Raw genomic sequence first — 23,237 nt, 5'->3', positions numbered from 1 at the left:
GTGTTTCACCCCGGACTGCCGGACGCTTGAAAATCTGGCATGTAACATTTATTAACAGCTCTATTTTTGTTCCCTTTATGAAATTTTTTTTTAAAAAAGTTGAAAAGAAAAAAGTTACCCTTTGGCATGTAAGTTTAAAGAAAGCATAAATCACTTCAAATCTGAACCATGAAAGATTTCCTCTTTTTTTTTTTTTTTTCTGAAAACATACACAGTTTTCTCAAGCAACTGTTTCTGCTATTTCTAGAAATATTAAGTAAAGAATATAAACTTCTGCCTCTGGGTAAAGAAAAATTCTGACTAAAATTTTTTTGTGAATTCTTTACCTGCCTTAAAACCAAGCAAATACACAACAACAGAAAAAAGCCCACAAAGGCGCTGTTTTTAGAGGAAAGCCTTCTGTGTCCCCTTCAGCAGACTATTACTTTCATATTTCGGCTCAGAGATCGGAGGCCGTCGGGTGTGTAATGACCTGCCGCGGCTCAGGCCCGGCGGGGACGGCAGAGAGCGGTCGGGACGAGGGGCGCTTGCCGTGTCCTGAAGGGCTTGCCAAGCTTCACCAGTGCTTTCTATGCTATCAATCTTCATTTAAAGGCTTCCTCATTAAGTGAGCAAGTCCATGGTGAAAGAAACTCTTCCCTCTGCTTCAGATGGACCTTGTTCCAGTTCTCTTTCCCTGGAAAATCCTTTCCTCCGGGCCACCTGTGCAACCAGGCAGGCACTTGCCCTGTTTTCCTCCTGTAGCCTGTACAATTTTAAAGGCGTTGGATACACCACAGTTTGGCTTTTTTAATTTTAAAACATTCAAACTTGATTTGAACGCCTTTGCTAATGAGCCTGCCAACCTAATAACAGCGTGATAGTCTCCTTTTACTCTTCAGGGAGCACTTGGTAATACGATGTAAGGCACAGAGAAAGATCTGGAAGGTGAAGTGCAGAAACAATGGGAAGAAAGAATTGCAAAGCTAACGGTGGTGTTTTGCTAGGCCCAGTGCAGTTCATGGCAGGATCCCCATGGCCTTTTATTACTTGGTTTTAAAGTCTATTGAAACGAATTTCATTGACCTCTGATCAGGGCTTTAAGAATCCTTGTGAAACCTTTCCCAGGCCTATGGGATCAGGGAAGAGGATTCGCCTTCCCGTGAGTGTCAGCAGGCATCAGATGCTTCGTTTTGGCCAAGGCATGCCAGAGTAATTCCCTTGGTCAACGTGCTTTGGGCCCTTTTCGGGGAGAGGTGCTGCAGCAGTGTCTCACCATCACATAATGTTTATAACCGAAACCCTTTCTCTGCTGATAGTCAGTGGTGGAACGTAAGCCAAGTGAAGATTTACTTTCTCTTGTCAATGTGCTTTACCGATTTGCCAATCATCAAATTCCAGTATGAAGAAGTTAATGGTTTGAAGCAACAATAAGCGGTGCCAGAAGCAGTGTTGTCTGCGGGGTCCCCGAACTTCTGTGCAAATGGGCAAGTCCACAAGCCCAGCACGGACTGTGACTCTCTTAAATCTTGCCTAGCTCCTCAAATGGCCATCTCCAAACAAGACTCCATTATAGAAAGGGCTCTCAGTAGAGGAGAATGGGTTCAAGGCGTTTGGAGAGACTCCTGGGAAGGCAGAAGAAGGGTCTTCTGGAAAGATGGATTACACTTGGAAGAGTTAAGAGTTTAAAACACTGGTCCAAATAAGCATATGCTTTAGGTTGTCTGAGCTGAGCCAACATTACGGTGGCACGAAGCCTGTGAGGAATAAATAGAAATGATGCCGTGAGCATGCAATCAGCTGCAAGCCATCAGCATTCCTCTGCTCCCGCATCATAACGGGAGCAGGGCATCTGGGCAGCGTCGTTCTTGAAAAGGCCTAGCATCTGCCAGAGGGGGCAAAACCCAGAGCTTCACGGGCCCTTTGTAACCAGGGGTGAATCCCTCACCGTGCTCTGGATCAAATATGAAGCAAGATCGGTCTCTGGTTCCGTAGTGTCAGAGAGTGAGGTTCCCCCTTCTTCACCCTTGAAAATGTGCATATACATATATGTGCATATATACATAAATATGTACATAAATATACAAGCTCATTTGAAATGTAATCCCCTTTATAGATACTGAATGTGCAGGGCAGACCTTTTCTATCTTCACAGAAACTAGCAGAATTAGACCATAAATAAATTTGGTCTGAGATCTTAGGAGGTTGGATCATATCTTGGCAGCTGTTGCAGTCACCACCCTTCCGTGATGCCTTGCGAGTTAGAATAAATATTCACTGAGCTGATACTCCTGAGACTTTTTTCTGCTCAGTCATACCCAGAGGCTCTTCACTGGTATCCCTAAGCTTACTTCAGGGCTCATCACAGATTCTCTCAGTTTCTAGAAACTGAGATATGAAATCCAAGCCACATGCAAGCAACTTGTTTCTCAGCAGCTTCATCTACTGTCACGATCTGTTTAACTGATGTTCCTCCTCAGTAAATCACAGCTTGTGGACAACAACAGAGGTACAGACTCATGGCCAAACTGAGGAGCTCGTTTAAGTAGTGGAAGAGTTAAATACTGGTGTGACAGCAACAGTCAATGGAAATAAGCATACCTCATACAAAAATTTGGAGTGTGTGAGCAACTGGTAAGGTGCTGTCAGATAGGGCAACCAGAGCCTACTCTACCCAGGCTCTGAACCGCTCGCATTTTGGCACAGGACTTTTCCCACTCCTTTTTCCCAAGCCAAGCAAAACTTTGACAGGCATAGGTTTAGTTGTTTTCTAATATTTTTAGGTCTGGAAGCCTTGCAAGCTACTTCCCATCACTTGAGGTGACTTTCCCATAGTCACACCTACTTCCCCACATGTCTGGTGGGACCTCATCTTTCCTGTTTCCTTCTCCCAGTTTCTTCTTGTTCTCTTCGGGTGATGCTGAACTGGTCATCCCAGGAATAAAGCCACCAGAGGGAGGGGCTGCAGCGTTCCTTTGCAGTGATTAACGGGCAATGTTCTTGGAGCTAATAAGTGAGATGAGTCTTCTAAATAACATTCATCAAAGGGAAGAGCTTGTTGGTTACTAATTTATGAGGGAGAGTCACTACCCTCCTGCTGTAGGCTGATAATCTGGAACTGACTCACTGACTAAAATTGTTTAAACCATCATATTCCTGCAGTATTACATTTCAGATCAAGGCTTAAAGGGCCAGGAGCACAACTGGCTGACACCCTTACGCATGTGTCACCATCCATCTTGAGGGAGCATTGCAGCAGCAGGAGCAATCTCGGGAAGCTCTAGCCACTGAAAGTGCCTCTCCAGTTGCTCCTAATAACCCCAGTTTCCTCTGTTTTCCCATGAAAGCCACATGCTTTGGAAAGAGGCAGTGTGCTTAGGAAGCTGGTAATTTGGATAGGAGACAGAAAAGAGATTCTTCCCACTGGTGTCTTCTGAGGGGCTTGGTCAGGCAAGCTCTTACGAGGCATGCCGGATACACACCGGCAGAACGGGAGTGATCCTCACAGCTACACTTGTACTGAAACTGTGTGACTAAATCCTCTGCCCAGCAAGGGGGAAGCCTTCCTCCTTGGTGGGAAAATGTCCTCCTGAGTATCCCTGCTGTCTGATAAAATGGGACCCTGAACTCTGCTGTGCATTCAGCTTTCAGTCTTTTATGTCTTTGGGCACAACCAACTGCAGGAAACATGGACAGACAGAAAGAAAGAATGGGATTTCCAGGCGGGACCCTTGCCCGCCGGCACAGCCCTGTACTGGCACACCGGCTGTGTGTCCCCGCTGCGCCATGTCCCTGGCACTGCCGGCAGCCGGGGGGCTGGCAGCGGGGCCGGGCTGGCGACCCGGGTGAGTGCCGCTGTTCAAATGCGAACAGATCATATTAAAGCAGTCGAAGAACGATCAGAGAAGCCTTTTTTCTTGGAGTCTCGCTCAGTTTTCTGAAAACTGCTTAACAAAGCTAAAGCACTTGAAAATGACACCAAAACTACTGTGCATTATATGTCTGGGTTTCTTGGTAGCCTGGGAGTGGAAGCCTGTTGCAACCCAGTTCTGCTATTACTAATGCTATTTTAACTTTCACCTCTTCATAGGAAAAAAAGTGTTTCATGTCTTAAGTGCTTCCCCTTGCCCTAGTCATGGCCCTAGTCATGCCTGAGTCCTAAATAGTGGAGAACTCTCATTAACTGTGCTCAGCCTTCAGCAGTCGGTCAATCAATGAACATGATCTTTATGGTAGAGGGGGTTTTTTGGTGATAAAGTGGCCTCAGGCCATAAGAAAACTCTTTTAATGGACACATTTCTTGGAAAGCTAAACACGTACCCAAAGACCAGGAAAAATGCAGTAGAGAAATAAAATCCCCTCCAAAATAAAATGAGAGAAACAGAAAAGGAAAATTTAAGTGTTTTGATTGTACAGTGAGATAATTTTCCCCTTTCTCGAGCCTCATTAAGCATCTGTGAGGCATCAGTAACAGCAAAGTGTGCCCCCCAAACCGCTGCGCGTGCTCTGCTTCATCTTTTGGCTATATTTGAGGAGTGCAGCATCCTCTGTGTGTGTGCAACAAAATCAATCTGCTGTACAAACAGTTTTTCATAGTAACTGCACTTCACTGGCTGAGCTTGTCCAGAACTTCAAAAATATCTTGTCTGACACCTCCACGGGCTGAGAACTGGTTTTTGGCAATCCAGGCTTCTGCCAGCTGAGATAAGAGTTCCCAGTACACGTAGCATTAAAAAAGGATGCCCAGCGATTGCTGAGGAGAGCGCTTGTTTTGTTCCAGTGTTGAGTACTGCCGGCACGTGCGCTGCGGCTCAGCGCTGTGACAGCTGGGAACCAGCTAACTGCTCCTGTGTCAAACGTGTCACTCGGCAAAAATAAAAACAGCTGAGGAAGCCCTGCCTTCTGGGAAACCAGAGATACCGTCTCCGCATGGCAGAGCCGTGACTGCGTCAGGGAACGACATTATCGTTTCACCTTGGTGCGATGCGCGGGGCTCGGAGCGGCGTGCCCCCAGACACGGCGAGCCCTTGCTGACGGCAGAGCTGTGCGGCGCCCGCGGTGCCTGGCGGCAGGGCCCGGACAGCGCGGTGCTGCAGCGGCAAAGCGCAGTGGCCGGCCAGAGGAGATGGACGGAGCGTGCTCTTGCTGCCAAGGGGCATGGTGTCATCTTCAGGCTGAAGAAAAGGGGCACTGGATGCAGAAACTTTGAAGGCATGTTGCTGCCAGATAGCAGAGGAAGGGAAGGCAGGCTTTCCTTGTTGTTCTAATGCCTGGGCAACCCCGTGTTTATTGAAAAGCTTATGTGGAATAAAACAGAAGAGGAGATATGAGCAGAGTGTGATGTAGGTCTCTGCTGGCTACCAAAAAAGGATGCCTGGCGCTCGGGATGCTGAGGAGAGGGATGGTTCAGAGACAGGACCTTTGAGCTCTTACTCCCATGTTAATACAGATTCTCCCTCTTTGGCCTCAGCAAATCACTTAATTTCTCCACTCTCTCCTTTCCGTAAAATGAGGTTAATTATAGCAATTTCTCTGCTTCACAGGAGGGCTGGGTATGAATTAACATTTGCCAAGTAATATGAGACACAAAAGACATGATATTAATGTGGAACAAAATTGCTGTAGAGGAAATGCAGTTTTAAAATTGTTGGGATCTCAGGGGTGAAATAGCTGGGTGTGATGGGTCTAGACTGAGGAATATGAATTAATGTCAAAAAGATTTGGGAGTTCATGTGATGTGGGCTGGAATGCCTATGGCTGGTGGAGTGAGACTGTGGAGTTTAAGGAGCAGGGCACTGGTTTTCTGCAGAGCACAGAAACTGTTAGTTCTTTCACTGGGAATGGAAAGGAGACCCCAAGTTAATGGCAAGGGTCCTAGTGATGTTTTTTGTCTTCCTTTTTGCATTGGCAAGGTAACATTGAACATCAGGATTTTAAGATGAATGTTCATAGCAGCAGACAGAAGTGATCTCCCTTGCTTTCTACCCTCTGACTAACGTGGAAAGCCTGGTCCAACATTTATCCCCATACCAGCACTGGAGTGAGGAAGATGAAGGCAGAGTAATAATATTAATTCCTCATTTATCAATAATTCCAAAGTAGTTCCTGAATTAGTCTATTACTAATAATCTATTTTCACCATAATTGGGAGGACAAGAAGTTCTGGCAGGCGGTGCATGAGACATACAGGAGAAAATGATTAAAACAGAGCCAAAAATATCACCATACTAGAGTCATGAGTCAGATCCTGACCTTTCAAATAAGCACCACAGAGAGACTGAGCTCATGTGGATGGGATCCCAGTGATGCAGGTGAGAGTAACAGGACAGCTCAGCACGGCCGGCCTTTAATAGAGGGGGAAACCGGGGATGTCCCGCAGGGACACTGGCATCTAAAGGGCACGAGGGGCTGGGGACAGCAGTGCTGCCCTTCAGATGGGTCTGTGACTCCTGTGGCTTTCCCAAAGGAAAGGGTCGCCCCACACTGCTGAGCTTCATGGTATTACACGGCGGTACCCCGATGAGCTCCTTGTAAAGAACATGCATCTCCTGCTTCACGTGATCATAAACAGTAATAAATTCCAGCTTCCTCTTGATTAGCATTTTAACAGCCCTTTAAGCTTGTGTCAAGTCACATTTTCTCAGGAAAGAGGACTATTATAAACTCACTTCCTATGAAAGCCACAATTCTTTGTGAAATGATACGACTGCAAGAGACAGAATTTCAAAGAAAAGGTGCCTGTTGTGAGGCTCGCTATAAAACTCAAAAGCTGGCTCTGGTGACAGAGCCGCAGGTGGACCGTCCTGCGGGGCTGGGGGGAAGGCTCCGTGTCCTGGGTTTTGAAATGCCAAGCTGCTGCTGTGCCCTGGGGACCAGCTGGGGCAGGTGCTGGCCGCCCCCGGGCTGCTCGGGTGCTGCTTGGGAGCCACCGGTGCCCCGTGCAACCCCCGTACACCGGGAGCCACCGGTGCCCCGTGCCGCCCCCGACAACCCCGTACACCGGGAGCCACTGGTGCCCCGTGCCGCCCCCGACACCCCTGTACATGGAGCAGCAGAAGTGGCCCTGGAGGCTCGGCTGCCCCGGGGGCAGAGGGGCCTGGCCATCGGTCCGCTCACACCTTGGGAGCGCTGGCAGCAGGCGAAGCCTGGGCATGCCAAGAGCAGGACCTGGCCGAGCGCCGGGGGAGCCTGCTGCAGGGAACTGCTAGGAGAGAGGAACCCTGATGTGTGGCTGACTTGTGACTTAGCGCTCAACCCCAGCTCTGCAGGGCGAGACTGGTCTGGGTGGTGGGATGGGTCTGCCCCTTGCCGGCGGCTCGGCGCGTCCCTCCCCAGCGCTGTGGCGGTGGCATGGCCACGGCCAGGCGGGCTGTCCCCGCGTCCAGGAACAAGCAGCAGAAACATGCCAAGGCAAGAGACAGGCACAAAATACTATCAATGTCAGTGTGGGTTTCTTCCTCATTTTGGCTCAGGATCCAGACTTTTACGTGGGAGAGCACCCAGGAGGGCACCCAGGCCCTGTGGAGATGCCTCCTCGGGGCTCCCTGCCTGCAGCGGCTCTGCCAGCGTCCGGCCAGCCCTGGCTCGTGAAGGGGGGCGAGAGCTTTCGTGCCTTGTACCCGGGGCCCGAAGCTGTGAACCCAGCAGAGGTTTGTCCGTCACCTTGCCTTCCTGCCTCCCGGGGAGCTGGGCAGAAAGCCCCCGGCCTGTGCGCGCGACACCTGCAAAACCATACAGATGGCTGCCAGCAGGAAAGAAATACTTGTCTCCATTTGTTCTCTGTTAATAGAAATAAGTCTTTTTTTAAGGTCACAGGCGGAGGAGTTGTCATGTCGCATCCTGCTCTTTATGCTTCTGCAGCAACTCTTAACTTTCCAAACAGGCAGAGCAGAGCAGCAACGGTCTCTGCGATAAATTAGCTCTGCTCGCCACCCCGGCTTTGTAAGAGCAGCACCCGCAGGCCGCGTTCCGGGGGCAGGAGCGTGCAGGGCAGCAGCGCACGGTGAAACGATGCGGTGGTATGCGGGTGATCCTCCGCGCTTTGTTCCCCCTAAGGCTGCAGAGACGCTGCCTGTGCACCTCCGCAGAGCCTGTGGGGTCTGATCAAAAGCTGCTAGATGGAAAGAATAGTTAGAAATTTGTCTCAATATGTGGCTCCCAAGTCCAGAGTCACTCGCCTTCCCTTGGGTCTGTGGGTGTTTGACCGTGGAGGTTTCATGGGATTACGGGCACAATTTTCTCCCTCGCAAGAACAAATTACTCGGATAAAACAAGCAAAAGAGACTGGGTGTGCTGATTCACAAGGAAAAAATTTTCCGTCTGTTTTAGCACCATACCACGGGAAACGGCAGGGCGATTTGCCAGAGGGGCATAGGAAACGAGAACAGGTACAGATTATCCAATGTTTCCTGGGTGTCTGGTTCACAGTCTTAAAATCCGTCAGTAGGTTTATGCTGCGCAATATGCTGTAGAATAAACGGGTTCCTTCTCATCTTCAGTAAGCTTCAGTACCAGGAGGAGCTCAAATAAAGCTGCCTGGAGCTCAGCTTTAGGAGTCTAATTTACATCATTGGAAAACTGTACCTGAAGGGAAGCAAATCCCCCTGGTGCGCCCTGCTGTGTCGGCTGCGCCGGGGTTTGCGCGCGAGCTGTCGGGTATGTAACAGGCATTCCCTGCAAGGATGGTTTCTGCCCCTGCCTCCCACACCTGCTGGCAAACAGGGCGGATTTCCCAGGGGAATCGTGCCTCTGAGTGGCTTTTTTGGCACCCGAGCCCTGGAGTTTTATGGAAGGGATGAGGCTGTGTCCTGGCTCGGCATCGGCAGAGCCCGGTGTGCGTGCGGTCAGGAGAAACACCATGAGACCGAGTCCCGCTGGTGCGGAGAGCTGGGGCCGGTGGGCAGACAGAGCGAGGTCTGGCCGTGCTTGACGTGCCTTTCGGGATTCCTCCGGTTCGGTGTCCGCACCTCGCGAGTGGCTCTGCTTTTCACAGAGCTGCAGCCAAAGTAAAGTTTCAGCCTCCGCATCTTGAAGCACTTAAGAGTTTCAGTAGGAGTTTAGACTTCACTTTGCAACTAAAAGCCTTATTTGCTACCCATAGAAGTACAACTGCCTGTTCTTGTCTGCTTTTCAAAGTCGTGAAGTGGTTTCTCCCTCCTGTGAATCTTTCCGTAATACCTCTCTCCTCTGTTGTTGGTGAGGCTGTTTCACAACTCTTGCTTCTCTGAGCATAGCCGTAGTGCTGCGAGAATTTAATGGCATTAGATTATCCTGCGGCAGCCGAAACTGCCCTTTTCACCTCTGCTAGCCTCACTAATTACCCAAATAAATGACCTGCGATGCCCAGGAGGATGCTATTTTGTGATGCTTGGAAATGCTGACTCGGAACTCCTGAAAACTCATCCTTCAGGTGTTACCCCCGGCTCCCGGTGGTGGGGAGGAAGCACCCTGGCTTCTGGGACCTGCTCTTTGGGTCTGGGGCCTCAGGCTTTACCCGGCAGCCGCTCAGATAAGCCTGCTCGGTTCAGGAGAAAAGGACAAAAGATTCTCTAAACAGAGGGAGCAATTTTGCTTTCTCTGAGAATTAAGTAGACTCTAAACTGCTTCTCCGCTTACCAGCTCCAAAGTGTATTTTTCCCCTTTGCCCGCACTCATCGCTCTTTCCCTGAGCGGGGTGACCGGGAGCGCGGTGACGCGCTGGGTTGGGTCATCCGCCTCCCTCCTGTCGTCTCCCACCTCGGCACCCTGCTGTTTTGAGTGGAGGACAGCAGGACGTCACGGCTTGGTCAGATGACGGTCGGAGAACCACGGGAAGGCAGAGGAGTTATTTAGATAGCAGCAAAAGAGCAAAATGAGACATCTGCTGTCTAACTGAGTAATCCAGCATTAAAGATGTTGATCTGCATTCACAAAAAGAATTCAATACCATCCCATGTTGGTATTTCTTTTCTTGTGTGTGTGAGGACCTCATTTCAGTGGTGAAATAGCCTGCAAATAGAGGTACAAATGTAGCAATTTGTTGCAATCCATTGCCTACAGCCCTAAAAGACAATTAAATTCTCAGAAAATACCCTGCTTTCTAGCACCCTTTAAAGGAAACGATACCTGGTCTGCAATCTCAAAAGGCATCTTGATGAATGCACAGATTGGCTCATCTGCAGTTACCTTCGCTTTTGATTTTTGGGGTCATAGTCATCAATGTCTGCGGGCAGTTAGATGCTAAGAGGGCATTAAAAGCAAAGCAGGTGCTCAGATGTGGAAAAATAAAAACATGGGGAGGGGGTTGTGTTAAAGGGCGCGAAGCAAGCGAGGCTGAGCTTGAAGGAAAGGCGCGGAGGAGCAGCAGCAGCAGCAGCAGCAGCACGCCCCGTCACCAGCGAGGGCTCCCCTCCCCTCTCCTCCTGCCTCCCCTCTGCTCAGGAGGTCAGCGTCCCCAGCAGTGCCTGTTTGGCCGGCCTTGCAAGCTCCCCTTACGTTTCTGTAATTTTTTTCAAGAAAACTTGCTTCTGTCTTTCCTGCTTTGGGGAGGAATGGACAGTCCTTCTATACGGCTCAGGGCAGAAGTGTGTAAGAACGGGGATGGTGGTTTTCTGGCACCTTAATGACCCAAATCCTCAGGCTGTCTGGGGACATTCCCGGGAAACCTCTTTTCTACCAAGGCTGCCTCAGCATCCAGGAAGGCTTTACCTGCAGCAACTCCAGAAGCGCTTTCCCAGCCTGCGAACAGCTGCCCTGTGTCTTCTGGTTCCCTTTTATGTTCAGTACTTGTCAGAGAGTTCAGATTAGTATTAATTGCTGAGCCCTGTAGGAAAGGGAGTGTTTTGATGCCGTCTGTAAAAGGAGATCTCGCATATTTCAAAGCAAACAGGCAAATGCACGCAGATAACAGCATCAAAGTCAACTTTATATTCTTCTGGTATAACATACGGCGTTTGGTGGAGGAAGCAGACTTCGTAAGAAGTCATGTTTCTGGAGGAGAACACAAAACCCCTTGGTTAACGTTTCCAAGCTGCCAGAGCCCCGTGTTGGCAGCCCCGAGCACGGTCGATAACCGCCAGCAGCTCCAGCAGCACGGTGGGCAGGACGGGGCGCGGGGAGGGACTGCGCCGGGGTCTGGGAGCCCAAGCTGGCTCAGCCCTGCGCCGTGTACGGGGGGCTGGCAAATGCCCGCCAAGGGCTGGGGCCGACACTTTCTTGAAATGATTTTAATGCTCTTTGAAGTACTATTACACTTAACAGCTTTTCTCTTTAATGCATTGACTTCTAGAAAGGAGGTGTGAGCTAATATGGAGAAAAACCATTGTTTAATCTAGATTTGAAGTTTTGAATATTCATTGTTTATCTCCAGACGACCCTAGCGTCTCCAGGATGACATCCAGTAGGGAGAACTACAGATTGATTCAAAGGTTTTATTAGAAAACAAGTTACTTTTGAATAAAAATGCCTATGTAGGAAACTTGACTGTCATCCAGCAGAAAGACTCTGTCATGCCCTTGCAGCTCATCTCCAGAAACCAGCAGCGTATTGATAAAGCGCTCATTAAATAAACATTATCCAGTCCTGCTGGAAAAGAAACAGAAGTCCTGATGGAGAAATAGTGCTGGACTGTGTAAATGAAGACTATCACCAAACAGACACATAAGCAGCAGGGATTCACGTTGCACAAGAAATCTTCACCCTGGCATTTATTGATTGCCACGTCTTTGGCTTTGCAGCCTTAGCAAGCGCTCTGCCAAGGCAGGTTCCTTTGGCTGTGGCTGCAGACGAATCTGAAATCGTGCTGAGCTCGGCGGGGATGCTGTGCTCGGAGGCTGCGGTGCTTTGCTGCAGAAGCTGCCGGCTGCCGCTAACCCAGCTCCTGACAAAGCCGCTGCCGGAGCACAGCTGGTTCTGCGGAGCAGAAACCACCAGAAGATCTGTGGCGTGGTTTGAGTTACGGGGTGCTATTATTTTGCTCTTCCTATTCCCCCACGCATACACACGACGCTTTCTTTCTTTCTTTTTGAAATCTTCCTTTCAATTTCATTGTCAGCATTGATGATCCCAATCATATACTAAGGAGAGAAGAGAGAAAATTGCTTGCTGAGCAGCCTGGCAGAAGAATCTCACTCCTTCAGGTCTTCATCCTCCTCGCTGCGGCAATGAAGGTACTCGGGTGGCTTCGTAAGTCGCTTCCATCGCTTCATTGCCGTCCTGATTGACTGGAGCAGAAAACACTGCTGGCGTGATTAGGAGACGTGGAGATACAGCCGCCTCAAAACCCCCCCCTAGCTTTAGCAAATCTTTTCTGACAAGGAGCTTCTAGCACATGGGGAAGCTGTCTATTGTCACTTGAACTGCAAGCAAAGCAGAATATCGGCCCGTCTGTTCCCAGCTCCCGCGCAACTCTGACAGCCATTTCTGCGCCTTCTCCTCTTGCAAGGTAAACAAATGTTGTTTCTGAGTCGGAACGGGAGGGCTCAGACTGCAAAAGTAAGCAGACGGCACCAGCCCTGTGCGGTATCTCTGCTCTCGTATGAGGTCTCCAGCGTTGAGACAAATGACTCTCTTTTCATCACAGAAGGATTTTAGGGTTCAGGTCCACAATTCAGTTTAGGCTGGTCTAAGCCAGCCGTCCCTCCATCCCAGCAAGCCACATCAGTGACCAGGGTGACTGTCTTTTTTCACTTGAATTATACCCTGTTGATTAGCACAAATGAAGTGAATAGAAAGAGGAAAATTGCTCCCCAGGCCCAGCACTTGGCAATACGTTTTCTATATGAAAAGGAAATGCCTGTCTCTTCATTTCAAGTGTTCATATTCTGAAGCTGACAAAGAGAGGTTCCTGGTATTCCTCCTCTGCAGCCCTGCATTTGCCTCTGGGAAAGGTTTGGCTTCTGTGCTTGCCAAGCTAATCAGTGAAACAGAGAACACAGAACACTAATGTGCATTTAAATCCTAGGCACTGTATAGTCACAAAAAAAAGAAAAAATATTTGAAAGATAGATCCACCTGATCCCCGCGGCCACTCGATGGTAAGTGCCTTAGTCTAGGGAGAGAAAAGCAGAGGGGACTTTTTCAATTTGAAGTTTCCTGACTGAGATATCAGCTATGACAGGAAAAAAAACTGGAAGAAAACTAGGTAGGACCTGAGTTCCAGATTGGATAAGTCCCAAATACACAAATTAATCCATCACTCGGTGCAATGAAGCATCGCTGACATGAGCAGCGGGTTGCCAAGGAGGCTGACAAACAGACAGTTTGGGCAGGCTTTCCAGAGGTCCCGGCACGGGCCGTGGTGCCGAGGAGGACAGCATTAAGCTGCACGAAGGCTTTGAAATCCTGCTCTGCGTTTCCTCCTGGGAAAAGCCTTGAGCAGCAGTGTTTCGCTTGGTGTCTGTATTTTTGCTGACCGGGAGACTCCCGCAACGTGCAGGTCTCCTTCTCTGACACGCAACGCTTTGCAGCCTCGCGGTACGCGTTGCAGGGTTTCACGTGCTGGGCGCAGTGCGGCGTGCGCCGGGGAGGGCAGGCAGGGAGCGGGCAGCGCCTGCGAGCATCCTCTTGCCCGACCCTGCTCCTGTCGCCCGTATCCCTGGCAGTGCCTTGGAGGAGCCGGGAGGAGCGGTCGGCAGCAGCGGACCTGCTGGACGGTTAGTGCCTCCTCTCCTTAGCAAAATATTACAAAAGCAAGAAAGGTTTCGTAATTTTTGCTCTCGCATCTGGAAAGGGAGGAACCCCACAGGACTGTGATTTAGATCAATCCCTTGAGCAAGAAAGTCGAACAGAAGCAGGAAATCAGCATTCCTGAAACCCCTCCTCGTACCAGCGATAGCTCGGCTTCGGAGCGGGCTAACAGCCTCTCGCCTGTTGCGGCAGGTACCCGGCAGCTGAGCAGCGCTCCCCTAAAGCCGGAAGGAAACCTGAGAGTTTCAAAAATATTTTGAAGCTTCATTTGAACCCAGTGGCAAGGAGAACATTTTCCACCTTGGCTGGGGAGGAGGACCAACCCCTGCAGCAACCCCACAACCCGAAGGGTAATAGCTGGGACACAGCGCGCTGCTCCTGCCGCGTGCCAGCCGTGGTGGCTGAGGTGGGACGCCCGCGGCTGGTGTGACAGCTTGGGAAGCTTTCCTAGCTGTGCTTGCTAGTAACAGCTATTTTTTTTCTCTTTTTTTTTGTCAGAACCTCATCTTCTGGTGTAATACAGTTGCATGTTTTTTCCTTAAGCTGAGTTAAGCAGGAATTTAGGAGAAGCTGGCAAATGCTTGGTGTTTCCCTGGAGATAACGAACCCGAAGAGAGTGTGTGCAGGCAAATATCCAGAGCGTCCGGCGGGGCGGGAGCGCCCGGAGCTGGGTTCGCTCCCCACAGCCATCGCTGCACGTCCGGACCTCTCTGCGGAGGAGGCTCCAGCGACCGAAGGCAGAGCGAGGCTGGTGGTTAGAGACCAGAGGCGGCAGCTCCTTCAAGCCTTGGCCGTTCGTCTGAGATGAAAAGGCCATGAACCCACAAGAGGCAGTGCACCATAATGCATTTCCCTTCTGTTTTTGCTGACTCCTGCACTTGTTCTCCAATCCTGGTTCCAGAAGATTTAAGTTTAAAATCCAGAGCAGCAAGGGAGCAAAATCTGCCCACGGCCGCTGCCGGAGGAGCCTCGTGCCCGTGCCGCTGCGAGCGCGCAGCTCCGACAGCTCCTCGGGGAGGAGAAGAGGAAGGGACTGGCTTCACTCCCAGTGTAAGCGCTCTGGTTTCTTTTGGATACCTGATCTTTTAAGGAACAGCTACAATAGGAAAAAATGCCTTTTAAAAATTTGTATTTATGCTTTCTTTTTTTCATAGAAAACAGCATACTAATATCATAGCGAAGAGGAAAAAATCTGCCCCAACTTTACCCAGCAGTGAAATGCATATCGACAGGCCTTAACTTCGCACTGCGCGACTGTTTCCATTTGAGTAAGTTGTATAAAACATTGCAGATCAAAGAGCCAAAGGTTGCACGTATAATATGTTTTGCCCAATAACTGACGCTAGGAGCAGTCTTCACAGAGGAGGCCGGCTGGCTGTATTCTGCAGCCGTATGCCAGCTGGGTGGTGTCTGTGTTTAGTTCTTGCCTGGATTGTTTAGGATTCTGTACCAGTAAGGAAAGAAATGGAGAATGACTGCCTCGTCCACAATTATTACAGAAATCTAAGCCTCCAAGTGGCTCTGGAAATCTTTCTGTATTGCTTGGTCCCTGGTCCAGCGATGACTCCCCAGGGCTCTTATTTAGCTCCTCTGACCTGAGATTTTGAGGCTCCAATTTTCTCAAGCGCCGTGTTGACAAGACACTATAGCCCCTGAACCATTTGTTTGCTTAAAGGTGCGGAGGTGCAAGTGTGGCGCTGCATAACCACACGTCCAAGCTGTGGTGTTTTTCCAGCACCTTCAGGCCAGCCCTTCAGGGAAGTCCCAGCACTGCTCAGCAAACCCGAGGCTTTTCAGGACATTGAAAAATGCTCCTCTTCATTTCAGCTCAGCTAAGTTATTCCTCTTTTGCTGCAGTGTTTCCCCTGAAGAATTTCTCTGAGCCGACAGCCCTGCTGTGCTTGTCCGTGTGTCCTGCGCATGCAGACGGATGCTATCCCGGGGCAGGCAAGCGATTGTGCTCTGCCAGGCTTGCCCGTTCTGGGGCTGGCGGGGCGGCCCCGTGTGCCCGCGGCAGCTCGGTTTCTTCAAAGCCTTTGTTGAGCAACCCAGCTGAAATCTTCCCGGGGACCCAAAGCGGCTGTGTGTAGGGGGTCCTCCTTGTCCGCGTTGCCTCCTTCAGGCAAGGAGATCTTTTCTCTGAAACGCAGGTGGCTGGACTTTTCCTCCAGTTAATCACATTTCTCCACCTATGTATTAATCCTGTTTTTCAGGCTGCTTGGAAGGGAAGCTGGGTGTAAAATAACCAGGATTGCCCCTGGAGCCCATTTTAGAAAGGATGCTACATTGGCCATTTTCTATTCCCTTGGTAGTAAGGCAGGTTTCACCTACAAATTAAAAAGCATGATAATCAGTAATTTTTTATTTGAGCTCTTTCGACCTCCTGGGGAAGTGCCATTTGGAGTATGCTCTTTGGATTTCATTATTATAATTTCATGACCTCTTTTGACTGAATTAGCTGAAAACTAAATATTAAATGCTTCAGAGCGAATGACTGTCAACCCCTCTCCCTTCCTGCTTGTTTTTGCTTCTGCTGCCATTTGTTTGCAAATACAGAGTGATATACTGCTCAAACCCCTCCCGTCGCCCGCTGAAGCTCAGCTTTGCAGAGGCTTTTGCCCCCCGTCCTCCCTGCGAGCATGCCGCTGATGTGCTTGGCTGCTTTGCTGTTCAGAAACCTGCCGGAGCCTCAGCACCCTCCGTCCTCTGCCGCTGCCGCAGCCCGGGCCGCCCCGGGCCGCCCAGGCAGAGCTGCACTCGCGGCCAGGGCACGCCTCCGCGCGTGCTGTGCGGGACAAGGGCCAAGGCAAAGTGCTGGTAGACCAAGGGGCGGCGCAGGAAGATCTCCCTCACTGGTGCTTGGCCACCGTTTTTCCCCCATCCAGAAGATGGGGAAAATGCAGAGACCCTTCCCAGCTAACCGGGTGAGCTTTCACCAGAGCTCCTCAGCTCGGAGGGTTTCTGACCTGACACATCTGTTAACAGCTGCCCACAGACGCGTTTGCCACCACATTAAGGTCCCCAGATCGGGGGCCTGGTGGGTGACTTGGACATAGCTAGAGCTTGGGAGGATGCTGCAGTCGCTGTCAGCTTCTCTACGTGACCGTCCTTCGCTGGCTTGCACAGCTTTTGGCTTTGTCACCTCTCCTGCTTTGGTCAGAGCTGCACAACGGGACAGAGTTGTGAAGTAAGTGTATATTTTACCACTGCTTTTTGAGTCTCATCTTCCTTCGTTCCTCCCTTCCTTTGGTATGTGAGTCACCCCAGCAAACCTGTCATGCCCTGAAATTAATCAGGCCTTTAAAGGGGACAGAGATGACGAGCCATTACAGTGTGCCGTTATTTAAAAGCCAGGAAAATGTACAGCAAATGCTAAGGTGCTGCCTAAGTTTTCCTCACCTTGTCAAATGCATCCAAATCTCAGGCTTTGCCTCCTTAGCTCCTGACGGGTGAGGTGCAAATGAGAGGGCTCTGCGGTGCCTGCCGCGCTCTTGCCTCCCGGGCGCAGGCACCTTCAAAAGGGTTCACAGTGACAGCGTTTCTGTTGCAAAGTCTCGCCTGCGGAGTTTCAGCTCTCTGGCCTCAAATCAGCAAGGCACTCGTACACAGGCTTTAAGACTGTGAAAAGTGAACGAGTCTTGAACTTTCCATCAAAGGCAACAGGGCTCCTTGTGAACTCAGTGAAGTGTGGTTTTAAACGTAGTTTTTGCATGGGCTCACCCGAACTTGGGAGTGTCCCCGTTTACTGTTTCTGTATCTTCCAGGCAGGCGAAAAGCAACATGCGCTGGGTGGTGCACCCACGAGTAAGCCGCAGCCAGAGATGAAGAAGTAAATGTGCGCAGTAACAGCCCTATGTACATCACACACAAAATGAATTATCCTTTCCACTCCTTGTCAAGTCGCTTTTATTGGCAATGAGTTTTCTGTTAAGGAAAACATGGTTGGTTGGTTTGTTTTTTTGTTTTTCTGTCCTGTACTCCTACACAGAGGGCGAAGAAGAATTAAAGAACCACCTCCTAAGAAGAAACCATACGCTAAGGGGCGTTAAAGGCTCGGAGGCTTCTGGAGCCAAGAGTCGGCGGCAGCAGAGGAAGAAGATGCGTTCCTCGGAGCGTGTCGGAGGGGCTGGCCCTCCCACGCGTACGGGCTGTCCCGATGCCGAGGACAGCCCATGGCCGACCCGTGCAACGAGCCAGGCTGGAGCACGCGGAGGCGCAGGCAGGAACCGGCTCTCTGTCGCCGTTTTCTGCTGGTTTTTCACACCACAATGGAGATCATGCGGCCAGCTGTCAGGCAGGATCTGAACATGCTGTCAGTGGCATTCGGTATGATTTCAAGGAGAAAAAAAGGAAAAAAATAAAATAAAGAATCGAGGCTGAAGCTGCAGACCCCAGTGGAGTCACTAGACAATACCCATCAGCTCAGGGAGAGGCCAGATGTACAATGTCGTATTGGTTTTCTTTGTTCTGTCACCCAAGCCTTTCAGCTGAAAATTCAAGAACTATCAAATCCATTTTAAAGCCTTTCTTTTCTAACTGCTCTGAAGTTCCATTATCAGGAGCTATTACATACTTGCTATTTGTGTTTTGAATAATAAAGTCTAAATTGTAACTGTCCACAGAAAATCAGATGCAATTGCTATTGCATTGTTGCTCTTTTCTTATTCCTCCTATTGAAGCCCATTTTGTAAAACTTACCCTTCCACCCACTCACTTATGATGAATATAAGTGCTATTTAGAATATGTGCTAACGGCAGACTTTAATCTGAAATAATGTGTTTGAAAGCACTGGTCCCATTTAGATGGGCAGCTAATGCTAGATCGTACTCTGGCCCTGGGGAAATCGTGCCTGAAAATCCCTGGAAGATTAGTTTGCACTTCCCAGTTCCTGCCACCTGAATTTTAATTTGACTTAAGATAGCAGATGAATTTACAATTTGGTTGTAGTTTCTGTCTTAAATGCAAAACGTCGGTTGTTCGGAGCTCTGGCATGTTTATCCCGGGTTAGGAAAGCCTCCGCACGGCCGCTGCGCCGTCGCTCCGTCTGGAGGGAGGCTTGTAGCCCAGGCTTAGCGAGCCCAGCTCGGATGAAGCAGTAGGCAGATCTTGCCCCGCAGTTCAGCAGTTATTAATTCAGCCCCTGGCCATGTTGCCGCCACCTTAGGTAAACCCGAGCTGGCTTTTAAAACGTGCGTCTCGGGAGCGAGAAGGGGTGAGTGACCTACGCGTTGCCTGTCTGTGCACACTAAACAACGCGTGCAGGGATAAGGCTTGGTAATAAACATTTCAGGGACTCGGCTCTACCTTTTGTGCTTTAAAATCTGGTGGTGATAATAGACACCGATATTTGAGAGCAAAAGGAGGAGTTCTCGCAGCTCATAAGTTACAATGCCTCTGGCGCCTGTGTATCATCTGCGGTATTATTAATTCTTCTGTCTAGAGGGCATCCAGCCCTCCAGGAAACAAAGAGACCTTCTGCTATTTAAAAGTAAGACACAAGAAGGAAGGATACTGAATGTCTTTAATATCTCCAGCCTGCAAAGCCTCTGCAGAGACAGGCAGGTAACTTGAATTTTGCCCAAGAAAAACAGGCAGAAAAACTCTATATAATATAATTTTATTCCACAACACAGCCATTCCTGCTCCTAAAATGTTTTCCGCAGGTAAAAAAGGAGACGAGCGTCAATTAGACACTTGTCTAATGACATGGAAAACAAAGGACTGGCAGCTCCATCGAGCGTCCGTGGGACAGGAGGTGGCTGGCACAGAGCGAAGGCACGAGCATGCCCAGCGTCGACGTCAGTCAAAGCGTTAACGTCGTGAGAACCTTAAAGCGAAGGAAGACTTGTTTCCTTGCTATGAATTCTTTTCAGATAGCTTGATTTCAGTCAAATGCTTTGACCCGTGCCTTTGGGAACATGGCTGACTGATTTTAGTCTCCGTTTGGATTTCAGGTTGCAAGCTATCTTCGTCAAGACACTGAGGCACGTGCCTGAAGGTTGCAGCAGCAGCAGCTCGAACCTGCCGCACGGCTGGGACCCGCGGGTGATGCTCTTCTGAACCTCCCCGACCAGCGGCCGCCAGCGCGGACCTGCTGGAGGCTGTGTGCCAGCCGGCCGAGCGTGGAAGGTCAATCGCAGCCACCAGGGAAGCGTACAGAGAGTGGGGTGGAGAGGGTGAGCGGCTCCTGGTCAAAGCCCTTCCTCTTCCCCCTTCACCGCGCAGAGGGGCAGTAACCCAGGGCAGGAGAAGCCAGGAGGAGTAGCAGGCATCCAGCTTTGTGCCTATCCTCAATCCAGAAACCAAGCACGCGGTAAGGCATAAGAGGGCAATATGGCACCAAGTGCAAAGGGAAGAGTCTCTGTCCCCAGGCAGGAGGGTTAATAAGGATCGTTGTCGTACAAAGGAAGGCTAGATGCAGCAATTGTAATGAATCAAGTCTTAATTCTTCAAGCAGTGAGTGCTAGAGTGCTTCAAGAGGTTCTAGCACATACCTGTACTTAAATAATTTGCACCTGGAGATTTTGCTGGAAATTTGATTAGACTGAATTCATAGCTTTCCTCTTTGAACATACCTGCAGTTATAAAGCCAGTAATAATATGTGCCAGGCAAGAAAAATATGAGACGATAATGAAATGACTCTTCAGATGCATGGGAATCTCACAGTTGTGATGAGAATGACTGCAGGGGAAAAAGAAAAAAGCAGAAGCCTAGCAGATCACCTTGTTGTAATGATAATAAATGTACAGCATGTCCTTTCTACAGCCCTCAGGCAAAAAACTCAATAGAGCAAATATGAGACTTCATTCTGCTTCTGCTGAAAGCAACTGGAGTTTTGCCACAGCCTTGAACTGGAGCAGCTTTGAGACCCTGGGAAGCAATAAATACAAAATTCTGAGCAAAGAACTGGTTCCCTGGAAACACACACACCAAGTGAACACAGCTTTTCTCCTGCAGGAAGAATTCCTCTCTCTGGCTAGGCTCTCTTTTTCTCCTGTTTACTAGGAAGATCTTCACTGGTGTCTCAAAAAGCCTCTGGCTGATGTGGTGCAAGCTGGGATGCTCAGTCTGCTTCATGGCAAACAGGTACCCAAACTGGAAAAAAAAAAAAAAATCTTTAAGTTATCATCACTGCTTATTTGCCTTGACAGCGGTCACAAACGTGGCTGGAGACGAGGGCGCGCGCTAGAGCCAGGACAAGCGATCCCGGCACGGCTGAGGGAGCGGCCGGGAGCACGAGGACCCGTCGCTCCGGCCCCGCGCGTGGCTCCGCGGCCGCCAGCAGCTCCGGCGTTGGGCAGCATAGGAGAGGGCACGCGCTGAGGTACCTCCTCCCAGCACCACCTCAGCTTCCCAGGGCCGGGAAACTGAGCTTGAGGGTGCTTCTGGATTATCGGCTTTTAATTCTCGGTAGTAACAGCTGCTGGAGACTAGTCCACCTTCCCAGAGAAGAACTGGGGACACCAACTGCTCGCTCTGACAGCATGCAGAAAGGGTGAACTTAATGCCGGAGAACAGGACAGGTGTTAGGAAGCTTGTGTAAACAGTTTAAAATGCATTATTAATTGGAATTAGCAATAATTAGATCATTTGGAAAACAGAAGTGTTGTTATCATTGTTACAAGCAGGACTACCAGCCCCGCTGCTTGTTGAATTGGGCTGGACTGTTAAAACCTTAGGCTCACGGTAAATTTGAATTATTGGCTCCACGCATCAGCGTGTGACCTTTTTACCCATCAACAAAACTCGGAGTCTCGCAGGAGGCATCTCCTGTGTCCCACGTCCCTCCCGCGCGTTCCCCTTCCCGCGGCGGCTCCCCTGCCGATGAGACGCGGGCCGGGAGCCAGCCCTCGGCTTGGCGTGACACGGCCATGGGTGTGCCAGGCAAGGAACAGAGCCGCGGGCAGCGTCAGCAGGGCACAGAGGCGACTGGAAGTGGGCAGAAAACAAAACCTTCTTTCTTTTTTTTTAAATAAGGGGTGAGTGACACACACAGCATGCAAAATGAGAAAGACTGTAGTATCTAGTTTAAAAATATGTCATCTAAAACCTTTGTCTGCAACTTAAACTGTGGGGTTTTTTTCCACGTTTCTGTGTCAGCATCTGTCAAGAGGAATCCAGACGTGGGAAAAACACTTATCTGAGAACAGCGCAGTGCTGAAAATCCACTCAGAGGCTCATTTCAGAAATGCGGGCTCGGAGAGTTTTGCGAGGTTTTTTTTCTTTTCCCGTTAATTGCATTGCCAGCGCCTCTGCGCAGACAGATGCTCCGCTCTAAAAGAGGCGGTGAAGGACCCGCGTTCACAGCCCGCCCGGCCTGGTTTTGCGCCCGCAGCCCGGCAGCGGACCCAGCTCTTCGGCAGTTGCCGCACCCTCGCCGGGCGGCTGCGAGCACCGTGGCTCTGCCCGTGGACTCGATCCGGAGCCCAGAGAAGTCAACACAAAGATCTTCATTGAGCTCGCTGGGCTTCGAGTCAGGCTTTTCAACAGTCCCCTTTCGGGAAGGAGGCGCAGGCACTAACTTCCCATGCCAGCTGGTCTGGGAATTAACGTGGGGAAGAGATCAGGCTTTCATCCCAGCATCAGCGTGTATGTGTTCTGACAACCCACACGGAAGAAAAAACCAATATATTATTCTAGCTCCTGTTAATGACTTTTGAGACCAGCCAAATCTCTTAGAAGAAAAGAATCTTGTTCCTTTTTCACAAGAACCTACGAACAGCTTGTCTTCGAAAGGAACAGCGACAATTTTCACTAAATGTATCAAGCATCCTATCTGCTCTTTCTTATATTTTAAAACGAAAGAATAACATGAAACTTGGAAGCAGCTCTTTGCTAAAATGCCAGAGAGGAGCACACGAGTTATGATTCCTATGGAGTTCTCCATGCTGCCGATTTCTGTCTCTTTTAATGCCTGTGAGGTACGTGCAAACCTGTGGCACAGAAATAAATCAAGAAGGAATCACTAACCCACGGTGCTGCTTTGCAATCAAACGTGTGCGTGCCTAGAGACGACTCACGTTCCTTGGAGCTCGGATCGATACGAGCGCCTTGCACCGCCTTCACCGGCAAAGCTTTCTCGAGAGCCACGCGGCCGAGTGGCCCCCCGGCCGAGCAGCCCTCCAGCCGGCGCTGCGGGGCTGGGGCCAGCTCTGCCTGCAGCACACCGGCTCCCCGCCGCTGCCCGGGCCCACGCCCGCGGCCGGGAGCTCCCCGCGAGGGCTGTCCCGGGGGGGGTGCGTGTGTGGCCCGGGGGATGTGTCGGGGGGATGTGTGTGTCCCGGGGGGGGTGCGTGTGGCCCGGGGGATGTGTCGGGGGGATGTGTGTGTCCCGGGGAGGTGCGTGTGGCCCGGGGGATGTGTCGGGGGATGTGTGTGGCCCGGGGGATGTGTCGGGGGGATGTGTGTGTCCCGGGGAGGTGCGTGTGTGGCCCGGGGGATGTGTCGGGGGGATGTGTGTGGCCCGGGGAGGTGCGTGTGGCCCGGGGGATGTGTCGGGGGGATGTGTGTGGCCCGGGGAGGTGCGTGTGGCCCGGGGGATGTGTCGGGGGGATGTGTGTGGCCCGGGGGATGTGTCGGGGGGATGTGTGT

General features: G+C 50.5%; 1 protein-coding gene across 2 annotated transcripts in view; it reads left to right on the top strand.

The window, feature by feature from the left end:
* Nucleotides 1-23,237, top strand: part of LOC104012914 (G protein-coupled receptor 83) — a 41,828-nt gene that overhangs the window by 4,682 nt on the left and 13,909 nt on the right. Inside the window, exons 2-9 of one of the 2 annotated variants that reach the window (XM_087749244.1) lie at nucleotides 12,011-13,994; nucleotides 14,143-14,694; nucleotides 14,799-14,912; nucleotides 16,630-16,831; nucleotides 17,409-17,479; nucleotides 17,633-17,970; nucleotides 19,600-20,732; nucleotides 21,747-22,567. The gene's annotated coding sequence lies outside the window, so the exon portion shown is untranslated. Of the gene's footprint in view, nucleotides 1-12,010; nucleotides 13,995-14,142; nucleotides 14,695-14,798; nucleotides 14,913-16,629; nucleotides 16,832-17,408; nucleotides 17,480-17,632; nucleotides 17,971-19,599; nucleotides 20,733-20,929; nucleotides 20,971-21,746; nucleotides 22,568-23,237 lie in introns of those variants that run through there. The other variant, XM_087749247.1, reaches the window with a different exon arrangement.

The sequence above is a fragment of the Nipponia nippon genome, unplaced genomic scaffold, assembly GCF_047370975.1.
Source record: "Nipponia nippon isolate SJK-2023a ecotype South Korea unplaced genomic scaffold, ASM4737097v1 scaffold_12, whole genome shotgun sequence".
Lineage (NCBI taxonomy): Eukaryota > Metazoa > Chordata > Aves > Pelecaniformes > Threskiornithidae > Nipponia > Nipponia nippon.
The sequence above is the reverse complement of the archived record's forward strand: the minus strand, read 5'-3'. Positions and strand labels throughout refer to the sequence as shown.